This window comes from Python bivittatus, unplaced genomic scaffold, assembly GCF_059951505.1.
Source record: "Python bivittatus isolate LINGU-HERP-01145 unplaced genomic scaffold, Pbiv_v1 ctg000020_np1212, whole genome shotgun sequence".
Classification (NCBI taxonomy): Eukaryota; Metazoa; Chordata; class Lepidosauria; order Squamata; family Pythonidae; genus Python; species Python bivittatus.
This window is the reverse complement of record NW_028277030.1, coordinates 48,288,941-48,299,205: the sequence shown is the minus strand read 5'-3', so window position 1 is coordinate 48,299,205 and position 10,265 is coordinate 48,288,941. Positions and strand designations below refer to the sequence as shown.

The window sequence follows — 10,265 nt, the reverse complement described above, 5'->3', positions numbered from 1 at the left end:
TTCATCTTCCCATACACAGGTTCCTCTTATGTTGCTCTTTGAGGTCTTGAGTAAAACAGATCACTGGTCTGCTTCTAACTGCTTTGTGAGGAATTCTGTCATACTTCAGCCTGGCACAATTGTAAACCTAAGTTGTCTAAATGCTCCGCTCCTTATTCTGAAATTGTCTTGGCTGTAGACTCTTGGAGACAACTTGGCCAGGGTAGATACTTTATTGCAGACAAGAATCAAATACTGCCACAGTACTGTTGCAGTATTGCAATAGAAGATATGACTACAGTACTGCTGTACACACAATCATAGCTCTATGTTCCAAAATAAATTCTAGCCTTTTTCTTCCTGCTTTTCTATTTGGTTGTTCTCCTCAAGGTCCCAGAAGATAGCTGGGTTCTGCTGACTTCATGGTGCTCTCAAGCCTGGCTACTGAGCTTCCTGCCTCAACAGACAATTCTTAGGAACAGCTTTAATCACCAAAATAAGAAGAGACAGGGAACAGGCAGCCATGTGTAAACACCAACCAACCCACATTGTCCCACTTTAGTGATTGCCAAAATTATAAGGAATAAGAAGATAAGAAACCAGCAGTGCACAACATACTCTGATGGAAAAGGCAACTGGTTCAGAGGCAGCACAGCACCTTGCTTCCAAGAAAGTAGTCCTATTAGCATTGTCCTTGAAATCTGCAGTAAAATTGCTATTGCTAAATTTCAATAAATCAATGTCCTTTTGCTAGAAAGGAACTCTCAGTGCCCATTTCTACCTCCCTGGCAACATATCAAATGGAAGTGTTAACCAGACTAAGGGATAATTCTGGCGTTACTTGGATTCACATTTTTAAACAACCATCCAAAAACATATAAATTATCCATTTTACCTGTCATTCTGTCCTATCTCAGAGTTGTGGTAACGCTAAAATATTATTTTAAGAAATTTGGTGGAAGGATAGGATATCTCTCTCTTCTCTCTCTCTCTCTCTCTCATGGAAGCTTCTCTGCATCTGCCTTACCTAAATGTGCATTAACTGATTTTCATACTTCATAAATTGTCCTTGGCTGCTATACACACTCAGAATTTCTCCTCAGACAAGAAACAGTTCCAGAACCTCCCAATGCATAATTTTCAGTTAATGGAATTGGCAGCAAAAGTGCTAAAATCATGGTTTCAATACACTGTATAATAATTGCTGCTCTATTGACCCTTGACAATGTAGAATTGTGCCCAGCTGTCTCAAGTTTGTTTACACAAAATGCTTTGTACAAAGAGGCTTTGACAAGATCCAACTACTATATCATTCCTTTTACAGCTGGAGGGTTTCAGAACAGTCAGAGCCTTTAGAGTTTGGTTTATTTGTCCAGTGTTTGAAGGAACAAGCAGAGATATATATTGTATCTCATCTGATAATATAAGAACATCTGTGCTTATTTTCCTAATAACCTGAACCTAAACATGATGTGGATATACTGTAACTAGCAATACACAGAAGACGTCTAGGTAACATGGCAAGGCAAATAAGCTTAAAATCACACCATTTGTGTTTTTTAAAATGCTTTTAAATATATTAATCTATTTTAAAATATTTTAAGTGAAATTTGGGGTGCTTGTGCATGTGTATTTTTGCCGACTAGACCTATTTTAAAGGCTATAGGTTGGCTCGAAATTATTTATTTATTTATTTATTTATTAAATTAATTTATGTAGCTGCCCATCTTACCACAGGCGACTCTGGGCGGCATACCACAAAGCTAAAAACAGTCAATAAATACATTAAAAATATAAAAAGCTCTATATGATAACTGCGGCGAGACTTTTATATGCATAAAAATGGAAGGATTTACAAATACCTAGAGCTGAAGAATGGATATTGAAATTAATGGAACTGGCGGAGATGGCAAAACTGACTGCTTTGCTTAAAGAGAGGACATTATCTAGCTTTGTTTCTAATTGGAAACCACTCTTGGACTTTTTGCTTGACATTCAAAAAAATGCAATTTTGACTTTGGGATACAATGATTGATGTTATACCTATAGAAATATTTTGTACAAATCATATATATTGTTGAAATAGATTGATTCTATGAATTTCTTTGAATGTTTATTCAAAAGAGAATAAAAATTATTTTCTACTATATACATTTTTAGATACTAGAGTAAGAGGTGAATATATTTTACATTTATACCTGTACCAAGGAAAGTTGGAAGCTACCTTTCTTTTTCTGTGCCTTTTCTTTACTGACTTTCTTTTCTTTTTCTTTTTTGACCTCGTATTTTAACCTTTTGGAAATTTAATAAAATTTATTAAAAAAATATAAAAAGCAAAATAAAACAGAATAAAAGGGCGCTAAAAATAATATTTATTATTAAACCAATTTACATAGCTGCCCATCTCACCACAGGTGACTCTGGGCAGCATACAACAAAGCTAAAAACAGTCAATAAATACATTAAAAATATAAAAAGCAAAATAAAACAGAGAATAAAAGGATGTTAAAAATAATATTTATTAAACCAATTTATATAGCTGCCCATTATAGTTAAGTCATGTCTCCATTTGCTCTTAACCATGGCAAATCATTCCTTGACAACAGCCATTTCTTCCCCCGACCTCATGATGGCCTCATCTTATCTCTAGCCTATGAATGTGACCATGTTATGTTAATTTTTCCATTTCCAACATCATCCAACAACAGATAATAGGTATACAAATCATAGAATATATGGGTTAGAATGGAACTTCGGAATCATCTAGTCAAATTTCCTGCTCTGTGGAGAAATCAATAACTATAGCATCTCTGACTTCTCTTCTTCAGGTTAAACATATACAACACCTCTAACTGTTGTTTTCCTTCCAGGCCCCTAATCTTGGCTGTTCTTCACTGGACATGCTCTAGTCTGTTAATATCTTTCCTAAAATATGGTGCCCAGAATTGGATGCAATATTTTAGGTGTAGTCTGAACAATACAGAATAGAAAGGAATAAAATTAAATTATGCCCTGCAGGCAATTTGTTGGTAGTGTAGCTCTTTTAGTACAGGCATTATGTATCCTTATATCATGCACTGACCAATAGTCTTGCCACTGCATTTTTCACTAATTGCAATTTCTATACACTTTTCAAGGGTAGTCCCACATGCATTGCAGTAATCCAGACAAACTGTAGTCAAGACACAGATAACTCTTGCTAAGTCTGACTGGTTCCTGAATGTTCACAATTGGTGCATTAAATGTATTTGTGCAAACAGGTTTCTCCTTGCACCCACTGACAGTTGGGGGTCAGGAGCACTCCCAAACTGTGATCCTGCTCTTTCTAGAGGAGCACAAGGAATCAAGAGCAAGCTTCACCTCAGTCCCAGCTTTTCCTTACCAGCATGCAGCTTTTCCTTACCAGCAGTACCTCCATCTTGTCTGTATTTAATTTCACTCTGTCCTCCCTCATCCAGCCTATTATCAAGATAAGCAACATTTAAGGGGAAAGATTGCTTCCTTGGAATTAAACAGGGAGGGAATAGTAGAGATGGATGTTATCAGCACACATCCATAATAGGGGCCATCCAAAATGGCATAGAAAATTGCATGCAAACTTTCACCTAGTCAATTTTTAAATTATTTTATTTTAATTTTTATTAGGAAGCAAAAAAAAGGGGGGAGAAGTTGAAAAATCACGATATTTTAGCTATGAGATTTTGTTCAAAGTCTATCACAAGACAGAATTTGCAGACTGGTGCATTACGTTTTGTTGGTATAAAATTACACCCAGCATTCTGTAACAACCAGGATGTTCGAGGTATACACAGCTCGGAAAACACAAAGGCAATTAGGCCTAATCTGCCTCCTATTGGAGGCAAGGTATAAAGAAGAAAAAGAATTACAGTAAAGCAATGGGGTTAGTCAAGATGATTTTGCTTCGGAGTGGACGCTCCTAATTCTCATAAGTCAACCATTAAAAGCAACAGAGAGGAGCAAAAGAGACGAGGAGAATGTATTACGGGAAACAACCTAATTTCATTATAAATTGCGATGACTACACTAAGCCAACCCTCGATAAAGGAGAGAAACCATTTTTAAAAGGGGGGAGGAAAGGCAAAGGAAGACGGATGGAAATGATAGGTTGAGCTAACGAAATGAAAAATTAGACTGGTCCAATTCAGAATCAATCAAGAAAGAACCTTTTAGTTCCTTGAGAACAGTGTTTCTTAAAGGTTTTTCTCTCAGGACCCCTTCCCACTTTTAAAAATTATGGAGGACCCCAAAAGAGCTTTTGTTTGTATAGGTTATATTTATCGATATTTACCGAATTAAAAATTAAAATTGATGCAGTCACTGCCGCTACCGCTTCTCACGTTTTACGGGGTTTTAACATTATTTTTCACCATGGGCTGGCAAATAATTTTTATTTCACTTTAAAAAACACTGCTTTAGAACTAACCCATTTTAATAGTATAGGCTTCCGCGCAGCACTGCCCACTTTTTCTAAGAGCTGCAGTGGGAAAATCCCATCTCGGTTACTTTCCCAGTCTTATTCAGCGAATGTGGAGGAACGATGGAAAAAAGTCCCACAGCGAGAATAAGATGAGGGAAAAAATTATGAGAGAGCAGATCGCACATCACATTCGTATCTCTACGTTTCCGGGTAAAAAAATTACCGTTGCAGAACAGCCTCCCCTCCCCTCCCCTGTATCCAATGAGAGTGGGGGGGGTGTGGCCAGCTTCGCTTTCGTGCCCCGAGACTTATATAAGGCCTTGCGAGGGCGAGCGCGCGCCCTTTCGCGTGGACGCTCGGAGCGTGGTAAGTTTGATACGGGCGGGATGAGGGAAGCGGGCCGCCGCCATTTTGTGCGCGGTTCGCCCTCCCTTCTCTCTCTCTCTCTCTCTCCCTTCCCTTCCCGTGAACGCCTTGGCTTGGGTGTCCCCGCTTCTGGGGTGACCTGCGACAGCTATAATGAAGGCAACTTGCACGAGGACGGCACTCCTTTTGGGGGGCCACTCTGGGCCCGGCCCATTCAACCTCCGCTTTTGAGTAGCGCTGAGACGGAGGAGGGTCGAGTCTTGACGAAGGTGCAATGGGTCTTGCTGAAAAAAAAATGGAAGGGCGACGTGCATAGCCGCGGGAGAATGGTTTCCCCTTCCTTGAAGTGTAACCTCTAACTAAAAACGGTCCCCAGGCAAGGCTTTCCCTTCCGCGCCAAAAGCCGCACTGGCGGATGGGAGCACGATTATTGGCGGGAAAAGGAGAGTCCCTCCCGTCCCTTATGCGCGATTCAGCGCTTTTTGCCGCTTGCGGCTGAGTATTAAAAGAAGAGCCACTGGTTTTAAACTCCCCTATTATTCGAGGCTGCCAGGAGCCGGAACACTCGTGAAGCCCTTGACTAAGGCAAGTTGTGAAGATCTGACGTTTTGCAGGAGTTGCTTCAAGGAGAAATATATGTGGCTTTAGAACAGCAAGCCTGAACACTTTAGCCCATTGGAGTGTGGCATATCACTGGTTTAGTGAGCGTGACTTAATGATAAAAAACATGATTTAAATTAGAAAGACGTGGTTTCACTGCTCAGCTCCAACTCAAATTAATGAATAGAGAGAAAAGAATCTGGTTAGGTATTATAGGCATACTTTATTAATAGTTAATGTCAGTTTATAATATTTAAAATGACTATCCTGCACATTTTTGTTTGTACCAGGGTTAGAGGAAGGTCTGAAAGCGTGGCTTGCTTAAGGCCATTTGGTGAGTAATGGAGCAGGTGTCATTTGAACTAGTGATTTTGTGCTGCATAGTTCAGAATGTTTTAACATGCAGTGTTAAATATGCTGGATGCTTTTTGCAGTCTGTAGTTTTTTGGCTGCAAAAGGATGTACTTTGGCAAGAAGGCTAGTCAATTTCTGTTGCCTAGTTCACCTCATGGAGTATTAAAATATTAGAGGTATAAATTCTATGGATTAATTATTTTTTGGAAGTGAATAACATGAAAAGGAAGCCACTTACGTGCCCTCCAGGCTTTTGGGAGAGATTCACTTAGAAGCTAACTAGATTACTTTACTTGGATATTTGTTATTTGATTTTAAAAGCCACCTGTTTTTATTTTCCCAGGAAATATGAGCCTGAAAACTGATGGTGCTGCTGTTACACACAATAAACTCTGTGGTATGTTTCAATCTGAATTTTAATACTAAGATTTGAACACTATTAGATTGTAGGCAACTATTTGTATTTTATGAAGAAGGAAAACATTTATGTGGGATTAGAACCAGCCCGTTGTAATATTGCTATATTTATGTAAAATGCAGTGGATGGTAGAGGCCATTTTGTGAATGAGTGACAACTAAGACTTGCTGTAATACAATTTTTTTTAATTGTACCAGTGCCTTAGAATAATAAAACTGTCAGGGGAATATTCTTGCCTGGATACTTTTGTGAGAAATCTGATTCTTGAAAGAGAACCAATATTCTGATTTAAAAATAGTACTAAGTATCACTTTTTTCCACTTCTCTTTTCTGACTTTCTAAAAACTATTTGTCACCTGTAGCTGAACAATGTATATAAATTCATGCTGAAGCAAACATAACAAACAGCCATAGAGATAAAACATAAATGCATTATAGCTGTGGAGATTTAAAATAATTAAGGGAATTAAAAAGGGTTTTGTCTCATAGGGAAATGTTAGCAAAGTGCCAAGGAGCCTAACATTCCATAACTGGCCAGCTCTGTTTCAGCATGCAGGTTTGCTCAGACCAAGGCACTCAAAATTTATATTTACTTGAATTGAAATAGATGGAAAGAGCTATCCCTTGATACAGTGTCCATAAGCCATCAAGAGCTTAACTGAAACATTCATTGTCTAGAATATATAAAGGCACTTCAAATTTATGTTGGAACGAGGGACATTTTATCATGTTTGGTAGATGTGTAAAAAAGCTAGAAAAATTTGGATTCAAATACGCACTGATTCAGAGGATTTTAAAGATTAATATACAATTGAGGCCAGAGGTTTTTCTTTTGGGATTGATGGACAACAATCAGTTGGAAAAAAGTCATGGTACTTTGCTTTTGTATATAACTGCAGTGAGATTATGGTATGCACAAAGATGGAAAGATTCGGCACTACTCACAATGGAGGAATGGTTGGTGAAGATGATGGAACTTACAGATTATAGAAAGAAGAGAGTTACATTGTAACCATAGAGTAAGGTAAATTTATAATTGTGCTTAAAGCTGCTGTAAAGAAGGTTAGAAGCTAGTTCTTTGTATCTTTTTCTCTTTTTTCATTCCTTGCACGCGCGCGTGCACACACACACACACACATATATATTTTTTATATATATATATATATATATATATGGAATATTTGCTGGGTAAGAATAGATTTTCCTATGTAAGAATGGTTTTGGTGAGAATTATTTTTAGTGGGGGACAGACCCTGTAGTTACCTAGTGTAAATTCTCCATTTGAAGTTACTGTGGCCTGATGAAAATTAATCCTTGATCATATGCTATATGTCTTGCAGAGATGTTTTACCTTCAACTGAAATCATTTTATCACCATTAAAAGAGCTTGCCCTCACTATATATGAAATTTTATAAATCTGTTGGATTGAAATTATATTTTTTACCCCGCCTTTTAAAAAAAATTGCTCAACTCAAGATGCCAAACATACTTAATACTCCTGCCTTCTATTTTCCCCACAACAACCACCAGGTCAGGTGGGTTGGGCTGAGAGAGTCCCCACAGTCACCCAGTCAGTTTTCATGCCTAAGGGAGGCCTAGGACTCAGTCCCCTGGTTTCTAGGCCAGTACCCTAACCACTACACCAAACTGGCTCTCTTTATGAAAAATGCATATGTATAGAGGCCTCCTTTCCAATGGTATCATTCCCAGTTGGAGAAGTTATAGTGATGGAAATAAATCTATATGGCTGTACACTTTGTAAAGAAACATTCCTGGTGATGAAATAGCATTCTTGTCGGAATCATTTAGGCCTACATTGATAGTCACATATTTCTCCTGTTTAATGGAAGTTTTCAAATCTGTTCTGAGGGGGTCTCAGCCTTCTGGAGCTGATTTGGAAGATTGCAGAGACAGAAAATTCATTTTGCTGATGGATGGACAACTTAAGAATGTAAAGAATACAAGGCTGGCTTTGCAAGCCATAATTTGCCATTCAGTTAATGTGCTTTTCCTTTTTGGCATTTGTTTATGGTCTTGCATCTGTACTAAAACGCCATGTAACTGATTAGTTGAGTAAATTTGTTTCAGACTGTTGTTTCCTGTTTGAACACCTCAGAGTAAACAACTTGTCTTTTACTAGAAATGCAAAATATGGAATAAGAGTTTAACTTGCATTTTCTCTTTTCAGGTCTGATATCACTACTTTTAAGATGAAGGTATGTGTGCAAACTATTAGTAAAAAAAATTGGAATGGCCTAACCGGTGATGAGCCTATCCCGAACCTGATTTCTTGATGAAAAAATGCCAATTTGGATCCGGCTTCTGAGGTTACACTGCCATTAATACAACTGGAATTTGGTATGCAGAAACATTGCTGCTAGAATATTCTCTTACACAGATGCTATTTTGACTTCTAGATGAAATTCAGGGAGCAGCTGGGACACATTTGGTCTTGAGTCTTCAGTTTCTGATTCCTAACATACATCAAGTGAGTGGAATATCTTGGATTACTGTGTTCAGATTTACTACTAGGTTTAATTTAGGTGAAAGTGAAATACAATTGCAGTCCTGTGCAAATTTAAAAGTAATTTTATAAGCTCATCGTTCTGATGGGAGCTGCATTCCATCATTGGAGGGCTTTTGTTGGGCAGGCCTATTCTAGAGACCCCATTTGTGACCTAAAAATGTGATGTGCTAACTAGTATTAATTAAAGACCATCAGATTTTATATATATAACCTTGCTCATTATAAGATATTAAGGTATTCCGTTACTGCTCTTTAAACAGTGATACAAGAGTGTTCTTGGACTAAAGACTGCCATATTTGCTGAAAAAAAACCAAAGGTAAGATGATGTGCAATATGAATTAAATGAATTACCAGCTGGATTCAATACTGATAAGGTTCCAGTGAATGAATTAATACTCTTTGTAATGGGTAAAGGCCCAGAATTTAAAATAGTTTGCAAACATTAAAATATCCAGGCAATAAAACAAGAATTCTACTCCACTTGCTTTATTCTTGCTGAAAATTTACTGCAAATATTTCACTATCTTGTGAATGCCCATATATGCAAATACCTAACATTATACCAGAGGATATAGGCATTTTCTTATATGTGTTTTGTTCTTAAATGGATGTTTAGCCGACACAGTGCAGTGAGATAGATGATAATTCTGAGTAGTGTGATTTGTGTTTACTCAGATTAAGCACATTAGGTTTTTTGAGCATGGGCATGTGGTAAGGTATACATTGGTGTGTTCTATCTTCTGAATTTGTCCATTTATTTTTATTAACAGTGTTGAAGTCAAAGGGGAACGTAATCTGAAGTGTTCGCTGAAGTTACATCATGTGTGAGCTCTAATGATCCTCAAGGATTTGCAGAAAATCAATCTGGAAATTAGCAGTCCATTAAAAATGTATAACTCTGTTTAATACCTTAAGCATTTCCTTAAAGTGTTAAATACCTTAAGTGTTTCCTTAAAGAGAATGTAATCGTGGTCCTATATAATAAGTTATCAAAATAAAAGATTTAATGCACCAGATTGGACTAATGTTGATGAAAATTTATTGGGTGGGATAAATGGAAACATTTCAGAAAGCAGAGTAGTTACTTTCAGTAATATTTGAGGCCAAAGGGTAGGGACATTACTGTAATGCCTATTTGTATGAAATTCTCTTAACAGCATGACTTATAAAAGGAATTCTAAATCCTCCAGATGTCCCCTTTGCTGGGACATGTTTATGTCTTTAAAGGGGATTTGTCTCTAGATGTACAGAATAATAGTATCTGGAAATTCTACAGAAACCTGGGAGAGTTTATATATCTGAAGGAAGGACACTTAAAGTGTCACCAGAAGGTTTCAAACTCCAGTCAGTAATCTGCATATTGTAACTACAGTTGTCCAAACAATGAAAAACACATAATTGACAGACTGATTTTAAAAATGGGCATAGCTGAAAAGCTGTAAGTGCTCAGCCACACCTGACCAACATACAATTATACTGAATATAATTGTATTCTAATGTGTGACATGGTGGTACCTGTCTGGGCTAGTGTTTTAAAAGGAAATCAGTCTTGGGCAACAGGTTCTTCACTCAACCCTATGT

The 10,265-nt window shown here is 37.5% G+C and overlaps 1 long non-coding RNA gene and 1 other non-coding gene across 3 annotated transcripts; both read left to right on the top strand.

The window, feature by feature from the left end:
- The first annotated feature begins 4,705 nt into the window (after positions 1-4,705).
- On the top strand, positions 4,706-9,700 carry LOC103059415 (uncharacterized). Of its 2 annotated transcripts, none has more exons than XR_015795719.1 (7): positions 4,706-4,783; positions 6,081-6,134; positions 7,055-7,179; positions 8,345-8,372; positions 8,574-8,644; positions 8,944-9,000; positions 9,455-9,700. It is a non-coding gene; the product is annotated as an uncharacterized LOC103059415 (long non-coding RNA). The 2 variants fall into 2 exon arrangements; XR_015795720.1 differs by lacking the exon at positions 4,706-4,783 and adding an exon at positions 5,346-5,368.
- On the top strand, positions 8,414-8,485 carry LOC112540600 (small nucleolar RNA SNORD50). Its single transcript, XR_003084688.1, has one exon. It is a non-coding gene; the product is annotated as a small nucleolar RNA SNORD50 (small nucleolar RNA).
- Positions 9,701-10,265: the final 565 nt, after the last annotated feature.